Here is a 12,113-nt window from a genome sequence, read left to right on the forward strand (position 1 = left end):
GACAGACAAGTCGCATCGGCTGAAAGTAGGCCAGAATGTCAGTCCATGTTGGAGCAGGTTTAGATACAGTCTAAAGTATAGATCTCAAAGTCTGTGCACAGAATTTAGCAAGGGCCTCGCACCTTCTGATGCATCAGGTAGGTGCACAATAGCATAGCCCTAACCCTCTGTACTTTGGTCTATATTGATGCGGGACATAGACAGCCAGCTGATGACCAATCCATTAGTGCAATGGATGGCCGGAAGCATTTGTCTTTGCCTTTGCAATACCACAGAAGCAATGCATGGTCAATGTACAGCAATGACACACCTGGTGTGAACAGCCAGGAGACCCCCCCCCCCTCCCCCCCCCCATGTTATGTTACATAGTTACATAGTTAGTACGGTCGAAAAAAGACATATGTCCATCAAGTTCAACCAGGGAATTAAGGGGTAGGGGTGTGGCGCGATATTGGGGAAGGGATGAGATTTTATATTTCTTCATAAGCATTAATCTTATTTTGTCAATTAGGAACATTCAGCACCCACCCGCTATCAAGGCAGCTGCCTATCATGTCATGCCCTACCTGCACAGGTGTGCTGGCTACTCAAATGATCCAATTAGGAGGGCCATTTAGTCAGCAGCAGCAGAAGTCCTGTGCCTGGACGCTCCAACAGCGGCCAGACACAAGCAGAAGCAGAAGCAGCAGAAGCAGCAGCAGCACCACCTTTTGTTTTTTGGCTGCAGCAGCAGCAAGGCCCACAGGGCTGGCTAGCTGGCTAGCCAGCAAGCAGGTAGCAATGAAAGTAGGAATCTTTCTTTTTAACCCTGTAAGGGGGTGGTGCACTGTACCCGAAGATACTGCCATATCGGGTCAATGCATAGGGCGACGGAAGCAAGCTTCGAAATCGGCCCCCGTTCTCAAAAATCCCATTTAATATATGGTCCCCAGATAGGGGACGTATCAGATATTAAACTGATAAGAACAGATACTACACTTGATCTTAGCCAAAAGGCCCGAGAAGCGATAACCGTGAAAGGGGCGGGCCCAACAAGGTGCCCTTCATGGGCACTATCACTGCTTGCTGTCAGGGAGGCTGCCAGACAATTTTCCATGCACTACTCTGGGCTGGGGGGCAGTCAACCACCAGTACACACAGCAGAACCTAAACCCATACCATTATTGCTAAGCAGCAAGACAGGGGCCCATTGCACTCCCACGGGGCCTTTTTAAATGCAATCCATAACCCGGATTTGCCAGGAACCCTTCTTACTCCTCCTACTTGCATGTGACACTGGGCTTAGGATCTGCATAGGAAACACACACACAAGCACACACCTACCTTTGTTGCCTGCAGATGCCTCCTTGGCTGTCCCCAAACGGTATCAAACCAACACCCACGGGAAGCTGTAAGCATAGAGGACATGCCTGCACCCCATTGGACTTACCTGTGTGGGTTAAACCCGGGTTATTTGACAACCTATGGCGGTGATGGTTCTGCTCAGGCAGAGCAGTGCTGATGCTCCTCATAAAGCTGTCGCTGCTGTGAAGGTTCTAGGTGACATCACAAATCCCTATGGTTACATACACAACAAAGCTGGGTTGTTGTTGTTTACACTCTGCAAGGCCTGTGGAAGTGAGTGACATCATAGCACTGTAGTTCTGAGGGTTCTAGATGGATGCAACAATCTCCTGTTGCTTCTATGAAGGCCATAATAGACGACATCACCAAACAGCTCCATAGTCACATACACAGCAAAGGAGAGATGTTGTTTACACCTAGTGATGTCAGTGGTATTGAGTGACATCACAGCACAGTGCTAAGGCTCCTGGGCCTGGACACAGCAGCGGCTGCAATATCTCAACGGAGAATACGTTTATATATATGTGTGTGTGTGTGCGCGTATATATATATATATATACTATATATATATATATATATATTTCTCCGCCGAAATCACTTTTAAACCCATTTCCACCTTTTTTTCCCTTCTCTTCCTCTTACTTTTTTTTCACGTTTTTTTACGTTTTTCTCCTTTTCGCCTCTTTTCTGGGCGTATTATTCTTCTTTTTCTTCTTTTTTTTCGTCTAATGCATACCCCATCAGTGCAGGCAATGCTTATTCAATACCGCCAGCAGATGGAGACACTGGGGGATAATTTTCTAAGGATTTAATACTGATTTTTCCTGTCTGAATTTGTCGCACAGAAAGTTGCAGGCCAAATATGTGTGACATTTCTGCGACTTTAGCTTCTAGAGCATTTTTACAACATTATACATAGGTGCTGAATACATAAAAAGCGACTGTTCAGCGACAGACAAGTCGCATCGGCTGAAAGTAGGCCAGAATGTCAGTCCATGTTGGAGCAGGTTTAGATACAGTCTAAAGTATAGATCTCAAAGTCTGTGCACAGAATTTAGCAAGGGCCTCGCACCTTCTGATGCATCAGGTAGGTGCACAATAGCATAGCCTAACCCTCTGTACTTTGGTCTATATTGATGCGGGACATAGACAGCCAGCTGATGACCAATCCATTAGTGCAATGGATGGCTGGAAGCATTTGTCTTTGCCTTTGCAATACCACAGAAGCAATGCATGGTCAATGTACAGCAATGACACACCTGTGTGAACAGCCAGGAGACCCCCCCCCCCCCCCATGTTATGTTACATAGTTACATAGTTAGTACGGTCGAAAAAAGACATATGTCCATCAAGTTCAACCAGGGAATTAAGGGGTAGGGGTGTGGCGCGATATTGGGGAAGGGATGAGATTTTATATTTCTTCATAAGCATTAATCTTATTTTGTCAATTAGGAACATTCAGCACCCACCCGCTATCAAGGCAGCTGCCTATCATGTCATGCCCTACCTGCACAGGTGTGCTGGCTACTCAAATGATCCAATTAAGGAGGCCATTTAGTCAGCAGCAGCAGAAGTCCTGTGCCTGGACGCTCCAACAGCGGCCAGACACAAGCAGAAGCAGAAGCAGCAGAGAGCAGCAGCAGCACCACCTTTTGTTTTTTGGCTGCAGCAGCAGCAAGGCCCACAGGGCTGGCTAGCTGGCTAGCCAGCAAGCAGGTAGCAATGAAAGTAGGAATCTTTCTTTTTAACCCTGTAAGGGGGTGGTGCACTGTACCCGAAGATACTGCCATATCGGGTCAATGCATAGGGCGACGGAAGCAAGCTTCGAAATCGGCCCCCGTTCTCAAAAATCCATTTAATATATGGTCCCCAGATAGGGGACGTATCAGATATTAAACTGATAAGAACAGATACTACACTTGATCTTAGCCAAAAGGCCGGAGAAGCGATAACCGTGAAAGGGGCGGGCCCAACAAGGTGCCCTTCATGGGCACTATCACTGCTTGCTGTCAGGGAGGCTGCCAGACAATTTTCCATGCACACTCTGGGCTGGGGGGCAGTCAACCACCAGTACACACAGCAGAACCTAAACCCATACCATTATTGCTAAGCAGCAAGACAGGGGCCCATTGCACTCCCACGGGGCCTTTTTAAATGCAATCCATAACCCGGATTTGCCAGGAACCCTTCTTACTCCTCCTACTTGCATGTGACACTGGGCTTAGGATCTGCATAGGAAACACACACACAAGCACACACCTACCTTTGTTGCCTGCAGATGCCTCCTTGGCTGTCCCCAAACGGTATCAAACCAACACCCACGGGAAGCTGTAAGCATAGAGGACATGCCTGCACCCCATTGGACTTACCTGTGTGGGTTAAACCCGGGTTATTTGACAACCTATGGCGGTGATGGTTCTGCTCAGGCAGAGCAGTGCTGATGCTCCTCATAAAGCTGTCGCTGCTGTGAAGGTTCTAGGTGACATCACAAATCCCTATGGTTACATACACAACAAAGCTGGGTTGTTGTTGTTTACACTCTGCAAGGCCTGTGGAAGTGAGTGACATCATAGCACTGTAGTTCTGAGGGTTCTAGATGGATGCAACAATCTCCTGTTGCTTCTATGAAGGCCATAATAGACGACATCACCAAACAGCTCCATAGTCACATACACAGCAAAGGAGAGATGTTGTTTACACCTAGTGATGTCAGTGGTATTGAGTGACATCACAGCACAGTGCTAAGGCTCCTGGGCCTGGACACAGCAGCGGCTGCAATATCTCAACGGAGAATACGTTTATATATATGTGTGTGTGTGTGCGCGTATATATATATATATATATATATATATATATATATATATATATATATTTCTCCGCCGAAATCACTTTTAAACCCATTTCCACCTTTTTTTCCCTTCTCTTCCTCTTACTTTTTTTTCACGTTTTTTTACGTTTTTCTCCTTTTCGCCTCTTTTCTGGGCGTATTATTCTTCTTTTTCTTCTTTTTTTTCGTCTAATGCATACCCCATCAGTGCAGCAATGCTTATTCAATACCGCCAGCAGATGGAGACACTGGGGGATAATTTTCTAAGGATTTATACTGATTTTTCCTGTCTGAATTTGTCGCACAGAAAGTTGCAGGCCAAATATGTGTGACATTTCTGCGACTTTAGCTTCTAGAGCATTTTTACAACATTATACATAGGTGCTGAATACATAAAAAGCGACTGTTCAGCGACAGACAAGTCGCATCGGCTGAAAGTAGGCCAGAATGTCAGTCCATGTTGGAGCAGGTTTAGATACAGTCTAAAGTATAGATCTCAAAGTCTGTGCACAGAATTTAGCAAGGGCCTCGCACCTTCTGATGCATCAGGTAGGTGCACAATAGCATAGCCTAACCCTCTGTACTTTGGTCTATATTGATGCGGGACATAGACAGCCAGCTGATGACCAATCCATTAGTGCAATGGATGGCTGGAAGCATTTGTCTTTGCCTTTGCAATACCACAGAAGCAATGCATGGTCAATGTACAGCAATGACACACCTGTGTGAACAGCCAGGAGACCCCCCCCCATGTTATGTTACATAGTTACATAGTTAGTACGGTCGAAAAAAGACATATGTCCATCAAGTTCAACCAGGGAATTAAGGGGTAGGGGTGTGGCGCGATATTGGGGAAGGGATGAGATTTTATATTTCTTCATAAGCATTAATCTTATTTTGTCAATTAGGAACATTCAGCACCCACCCGCTATCAAGGCAGCTGCCTATCATGTCATGCCCTACCTGCACAGGTGTGCTGGCTACTCAAATGATCCAATTAAGGAGGCCATTTAGTCAGCAGCAGCAGAAGTCCTGTGCCTGGACGCTCCAACAGCGGCCAGACACAAGCAGAAGCAGAAGCAGAAGCAGCAGAAGCAGCAGCAGCACCACCTTTTGTTTTTTGGCTGCAGCAGCAGCAAGGCCCACAGGGCTGGCTAGCTGGCTAGCCAGCAAGCAGGTAGCAATGAAAGTAGGAATCTTTCTTTTTAACCCTGTAAGGGGGTGGTGCACTGTACCCGAAGATACTGCCATATCGGGTCAATGCATAGGGCGACGGAAGCAAGCTTCGAAATCGGCCCCCGTTCTCAAAAATCCATTTAATATATGGTCCCCAGATAGGGGACGTATCAGATATTAAACTGATAAGAACAGATACTACACTTGATCTTAGCCAAAAGGCCGAGAAGCGATAACCGTGAAAGGGGCGGGCCCAACAAGGTGCCCTTCATGGGCACTATCACTGCTTGCTGTCAGGGAGGCTGCCAGACAATTTTCCATGCACACTCTGGGCTGGGGGGCAGTCAACCACCAGTACACACAGCAGAACCTAAACCCATACCATTATTGCTAAGCAGCAAGACAGGGGCCCATTGCACTCCCACGGGGCCTTTTTAAATGCAATCCATAACCCGGATTTGCCAGGAACCCTTCTTACTCCTCCTACTTGCATGTGACACTGGGCTTAGGATCTGCATAGGAAACACACACACAAGCACACACCTACCTTTGTTGCCTGCAGATGCCTCCTTGGCTGTCCCCAAACGGTATCAAACCAACACCCACGGGAAGCTGTAAGCATAGAGGACATGCCTGCACCCCATTGGACTTACCTGTGTGGGTTAAACCCGGGTTATTTGACAACCTATGGCGGTGATGGTTCTGCTCAGGCAGAGCAGTGCTGATGCTCCTCATAAAGCTGTCGCTGCTGTGAAGGTTCTAGGTGACATCACAAATCCCTATGGTTACATACACAACAAAGCTGGGTTGTTGTTGTTTACACTCTGCAAGGCCTGTGGAAGTGAGTGACATCATAGCACTGTAGTTCTGAGGGTTCTAGATGGATGCAACAATCTCCTGTTGCTTCTATGAAGGCCATAATAGACGACATCACCAAACAGCTCCATAGTCACATACACAGCAAAGGAGAGATGTTGTTTACACCTAGTGATGTCAGTGGTATTGAGTGACATCACAGCACAGTGCTAAGGCTCCTGGGCCTGGACACAGCAGCGGCTGCAATATCTCAACTGAGAATACGTTTATATATATGTGTGTGTGTGCGCGTATATATATATATATATATATATATATATATATATATATATATATTTCTCCGCCGAAATCACTTTTAAACCCATTTCCACCTTTTTTTCCCTTCTCTTCCTCTTACTTTTTTTTCACGTTTTTTAACGTTTTTCTCCTTTTCGCCTCTTTTCTGGGCGTATTATTCTTCTTTTTCTTCTTTTTTTTCGTCTAATGCATACCCCATCAGTGCAGCAATGCTTATTCAATACCGCCAGCAGATGGAGACACTGGGGGATAATTTTCTAAGGATTTATACTGATTTTTCCTGTCTGAATTTGTCGCACAGAAAGTTGCAGGCCAAATATGTGTGACATTTCTGCGACTTTAGCTTCTAGAGCATTTTTACAACATTATACATAGGTGCTGAATACATAAAAAGCGACTGTTCAGCGACAGACAAGTCGCATCGGCTGAAAGTAGGCCAGAATGTCAGTCCATGTTGGAGCAGGTTTAGATACAGTCTAAAGTATAGATCTCAAAGTCTGTGCACAGAATTTAGCAAGGGCCTCGCACCTTCTGATGCATCAGGTAGGTGCACAATAGCATAGCCTAACCCTCTGTACTTTGGTCTATATTGATGCGGGACATAGACAGCCAGCTGATGACCAATCCATTAGTGCAATGGATGGCTGGAAGCATTTGTCTTTGCCTTTGCAATACCACAGAAGCAATGCATGGTCAATGTACAGCAATGACACACCTGTGTGAACAGCCAGGAGACCCCCCCCCCCCCATGTTATGTTACATAGTTACATAGTTAGTACGGTCGAAAAAAGACATATGTCCATCAAGTTCAACCAGGGAATTAAGGGGTAGGGGTGTGGCGCGATATTGGGGAAGGGATGAGATTTTATATTTCTTCATAAGCATTAATCTTATTTTGTCAATTAGGAACATTCAGCACCCACCCGCTATCAAGGCAGCTGCCTATCATGTCATGCCCTACCTGCACAGGTGTGCTGGCTACTCAAATGATCCAATTAAGGAGGCCATTTAGTCAGCAGCAGCAGAAGTCCTGTGCCTGGACGCTCCAACAGCGGCCAGACACAAGCAGAAGCAGAAGCAGCAGAAGCAGCAGCAGCACCACCTTTTGTTTTTTGGCTGCAGCAGCAGCAAGGCCCACAGGGCTGGCTAGCTGGCTAGCCAGCAAGCAGGTAGCAATGAAAGTAGGAATCTTTCTTTTTAACCCTGTAAGGGGGTGGTGCACTGTACCCGAAGATACTGCCATATCGGGTCAATGCATAGGGCGACGGAAGCAAGCTTCGAAATCGGCCCCCGTTCTCAAAAATCCATTTAATATATGGTCCCCAGATAGGGGACGTATCAGATATTAAACTGATAAGAACAGATACTACACTTGATCTTAGCCAAAAGGCCGAGAAGCGATAACCGTGAAAGGGGCGGGCCCAACAAGGTGCCCTTCATGGGCACTATCACTGCTTGCTGTCAGGGAGGCTGCCAGACAATTTTCCATGCACACTCTGGGCTGGGGGGCAGTCAACCACCAGTACACACAGCAGAACCTAAACCCATACCATTATTGCTAAGCAGCAAGACAGGGGCCCATTGCACTCCCACGGGGCCTTTTTAAATGCAATCCATAACCCGGATTTGCCAGGAACCCTTCTTACTCCTCCTACTTGCATGTGACACTGGGCTTAGGATCTGCATAGGAAACACACACACAAGCACACACCTACCTTTGTTGCCTGCAGATGCCTCCTTGGCTGTCCCCAAACGGTATCAAACCAACACCCACGGGAAGCTGTAAGCATAGAGGACATGCCTGCACCCCATTGGACTTACCTGTGTGGGTTAAACCCGGGTTATTTGACAACCTATGGCGGTGATGGTTCTGCTCAGGCAGAGCAGTGCTGATGCTCCTCATAAAGCTGTCGCTGCTGTGAAGGTTCTAGGTGACATCACAAATCCCTATGGTTACATACACAACAAAGCTGGGTTGTTGTTGTTTACACTCTGCAAGGCCTGTGGAAGTGAGTGACATCATAGCACTGTAGTTCTGAGGGTTCTAGATGGATGCAACAATCTCCTGTTGCTTCTATGAAGGCCATAATAGACGACATCACCAAACAGCTCCATAGTCACATACACAGCAAAGGAGAGATGTTGTTTACACCTAGTGATGTCAGTGGTATTGAGTGACATCACAGCACAGTGCTAAGGCTCCTGGGCCTGGACACAGCAGCGGCTGCAATATCTCAACGGAGAATACGTTTATATATATGTGTGTGTGTGTGCGCGTATATATATATATATATATATATATATATATATATATATATATATATTTCTCCGCCGAAATCACTTTTAAACCCATTTCCACCTTTTTTTCCCTTCTCTTCCTCTTACTTTTTTTTCACGTTTTTTTACGTTTTTCTCCTTTTCGCCTCTTTTCTGGGCGTATTATTCTTCTTTTTCTTCTTTTTTTTCGTCTAATGCATACCCCATCAGTGCAGCAATGCTTATTCAATACCGCCAGCAGATGGAGACACTGGGGGATAATTTTCTAAGGATTTATACTGATTTTTCCTGTCTGAATTTGTCGCACAGAAAGTTGCAGGCCAAATATGTGTGACATTTCTGCGACTTTAGCTTCTAGAGCATTTTTACAACATTATACATAGGTGCTGAATACATAAAAAGCGACTGTTCAGCGACAGACAAGTCGCATCGGCTGAAAGTAGGCCAGAATGTCAGTCCATGTTGGAGCAGGTTTAGATACAGTCTAAAGTATAGATCTCAAAGTCTGTGCACAGAATTTAGCAAGGGCCTCGCACCTTCTGATGCATCAGGTAGGTGCACAATAGCATAGCCTAACCCTCTGTACTTTGGTCTATATTGATGCGGGACATAGACAGCCAGCTGATGACCAATCCATTAGTGCAATGGATGGCTGGAAGCATTTGTCTTTGCCTTTGCAATACCACAGAAGCAATGCATGGTCAATGTACAGCAATGACACACCTGTGTGAACAGCCAGGAGACCCCCCCCCATGTTATGTTACATAGTTACATAGTTAGTACGGTCGAAAAAAGACATATGTCCATCAAGTTCAACCAGGGAATTAAGGGGTAGGGGTGTGGCGCGATATTGGGGAAGGGATGAGATTTTATATTTCTTCATAAGCATTAATCTTATTTTGTCAATTAGGAACATTCAGCACCCACCCGCTATCAAGGCAGCTGCCTATCATGTCATGCCCTACCTGCACAGGTGTGCTGGCTACTCAAATGATCCAATTAAGGAGGCCATTTAGTCAGCAGCAGCAGAAGTCCTGTGCCTGGACGCTCCAACAGCGGCCAGACACAAGCAGAAGCAGAAGGCAGCAGAAGCAGCAGCAGCACCACCTTTTGTTTTTTGGCTGCAGCAGCAGCAAGGCCCACAGGGCTGGCTAGCTGGCTAGCCAGCAAGCAGGTAGCAATGAAAGTAGGAATCTTTCTTTTTAACCCTGTAAGGGGGTGGTGCACTGTACCCGAAGATACTGCCATATCGGGTCAATGCATAGGGCGACGGAAGCAAGCTTCGAAATCGGCCCCCCGTTCTCAAAAATCCATTTAATATATGGTCCCCAGATAGGGGACGTATCAGATATTAAACTGATAAGAACAGATACTACACTTGATCTTAGCCAAAAGGCCCGAGAAGCGATAACCGTGAAAGGGGCGGGCCCCAACAAGGTGCCCTTCATGGGCACTATCACTGCTTGCTGTCAGGAGGCTGCCAGACAATTTTCCATGCACGACTCTGGGCTGGGGGGGCAGTCAACCACCAGTACACACAGCAGAACCTAAACCAATACCATTATTGCTAAGCAGCAAGACAGGGGCCCATTGCACTCCTACGGGGCCTTTTTAAATGCAATCCATAACCCGGATTTGCCAGGAACCCTTCTTACTCCTCCTACTTGCATGTGACACTGGGCTTAGGATCTGCATAGGAAACACACACACAAGCACACACCTACCTTTTGATGCCTGCAGATGCCTCCTTGGCTGTCCCCAAACGGTATCAAACCAACACCCCACGGGAAGCTGTAAGCATAGAGGACATGCCCTGCACCCCATTGGACTTACCTGTGTGGGTTAAACCCGGGTTATTTGACAACCTATGGCGGTGATGGTTCTGCTCAGGCAGAGCAGTGCTGATGCTCCTCATAAAGCTGTCGCTGCTGTGAAGGTTCTAGGTGACATCACAAATCCCTATGGTTACATACACAACAAAGCTGGGTTGTTGTTGTTTACACTCTGCAAGGCCTGTGGAAGTGAGTGACATCATAGCACTGTAGTTCTGAGGGTTCTAGATGGATGCAACAATCTCCTGTTGCTTCTATGAAGGCCATAATAGACGACATCACCAAACAGCTCCATAGTCACATACACAGCAAAGGAGAGATGTTGTTTACACCTAGTGATGTCAGTGGTATTGAGTGACATCACAGCACAGTGCTAAGGCTCCTGGGCCTGGACACAGCAGCGGCTGCAATATCTCAACGGAGAATACGTTTATATATATGTGTGTGTGTGTGCGCGTATATATATATAATATATATATATATATATATATATATAATATATATTTCTCCGCCGAAATCACTTTTAAACCCATTTCCACCTTTTTTTCCCTTCTCTTCCTCTTACTTTTTTTTCACGTTTTTTTACGTTTTTCTCCTTTTCGCCTCTTTTCTGGGCGTATTATTCTTCTTTTTCTTCTTTTTTTTCGTCTAATGCATACCCCATCAGTGCAGCAATGCTTATTCAATACCGCCAGCAGATGGAGACACTGGGGGATAATTTTCTAAGGATTTATACTGATTTTTCCTGTCTGAATTTGTCGCACAGAAAGTTGCAGGCCAAATATGTGTGACATTTCTGCGACTTTAGCTTCTAGAGCATTTTTACAACATTATACATAGGTGCTGAATACATAAAAAGCGACTGTTCAGCGACAGACAAGTCGCATCGGCTGAAAGTAGGCCAGAATGTCAGTCCATGTTGGAGCAGGTTTAGATACAGTCTAAAGTATAGATCTCAAAGTCTGTGCACAGAATTTAGCAAGGGCCTCGCACCTTCTGATGCATCAGGTAGGTGCACAATAGCATAGCCTAACCCTCTGTACTTTGGTCTATATTGATGCGGGACATAGACAGCCAGCTGATGACCAATCCATTAGTGCAATGGATGGCTGGAAGCATTTGTCTTTGCCTTTGCAATACCACAGAAGCAATGCATGGTCAATGTACAGCAATGACACACCTGTGTGAACAGCCAGGAGACCCCCCCCCATGTTATGTTACATAGTTACATAGTTAGTACGGTCGAAAAAAGACATATGTCCATCAAGTTCAACCAGGGAATTAAGGGGTAGGGGTGTGGCGCGATATTGGGGAAGGGATGAGATTTTATATTTCTTCATAAGCATTAATCTTATTTTGTCAATTAGGAACATTCAGCACCCACCCGCTATCAAGGCAGCTGCCTATCATGTCATGCCCTACCTGCACAGGTGTGCTGGCTACTCAAATGATCCAATTAAGGAGGCCATTTAGTCAGCAGCAGCAGAAGTCCTGTGCCTGGACGCTCCAACAGCGGCCAGACACAAGCAGAAGCAGAAGCAGCA

General features: G+C 46.1%; 5 non-coding genes across 5 annotated transcripts; all 5 read right to left on the minus strand.

Moving 5' to 3' along the window:
- Positions 1–816: 816 nt before the first annotated feature.
- LOC130348090 (U2 spliceosomal RNA) lies at positions 817–1,009 on the minus strand. Its single transcript, XR_008885884.1, has one exon. It is a non-coding gene; the product is annotated as a U2 spliceosomal RNA (small nuclear RNA).
- Positions 1,010–3,102: 2,093 nt separating this feature from the next.
- LOC130348086 (U2 spliceosomal RNA) lies at positions 3,103–3,294 on the minus strand. Its single transcript, XR_008885880.1, has one exon. It is a non-coding gene; the product is annotated as a U2 spliceosomal RNA (small nuclear RNA).
- A 2,096-nt stretch (positions 3,295–5,390) lies between these two features.
- Positions 5,391–5,581, minus strand: LOC130348031 (U2 spliceosomal RNA). The gene has a single exon (XR_008885836.1). It is a non-coding gene; the product is annotated as a U2 spliceosomal RNA (small nuclear RNA).
- Positions 5,582–7,671: 2,090 nt separating this feature from the next.
- On the minus strand, positions 7,672–7,862 carry LOC130348055 (U2 spliceosomal RNA). Its single transcript, XR_008885852.1, has one exon. It is a non-coding gene; the product is annotated as a U2 spliceosomal RNA (small nuclear RNA).
- A 2,091-nt stretch (positions 7,863–9,953) lies between these two features.
- LOC130348089 (U2 spliceosomal RNA) lies at positions 9,954–10,146 on the minus strand. Its single transcript, XR_008885883.1, has one exon. It is a non-coding gene; the product is annotated as a U2 spliceosomal RNA (small nuclear RNA).
- Positions 10,147–12,113: the final 1,967 nt, after the last annotated feature.

The sequence above is a fragment of the Hyla sarda genome, unplaced genomic scaffold (assembly GCF_029499605.1).
Source record: "Hyla sarda isolate aHylSar1 unplaced genomic scaffold, aHylSar1.hap1 scaffold_864, whole genome shotgun sequence".
In the NCBI taxonomy this organism is placed as follows: Eukaryota; Metazoa; Chordata; class Amphibia; order Anura; family Hylidae; genus Hyla; species Hyla sarda.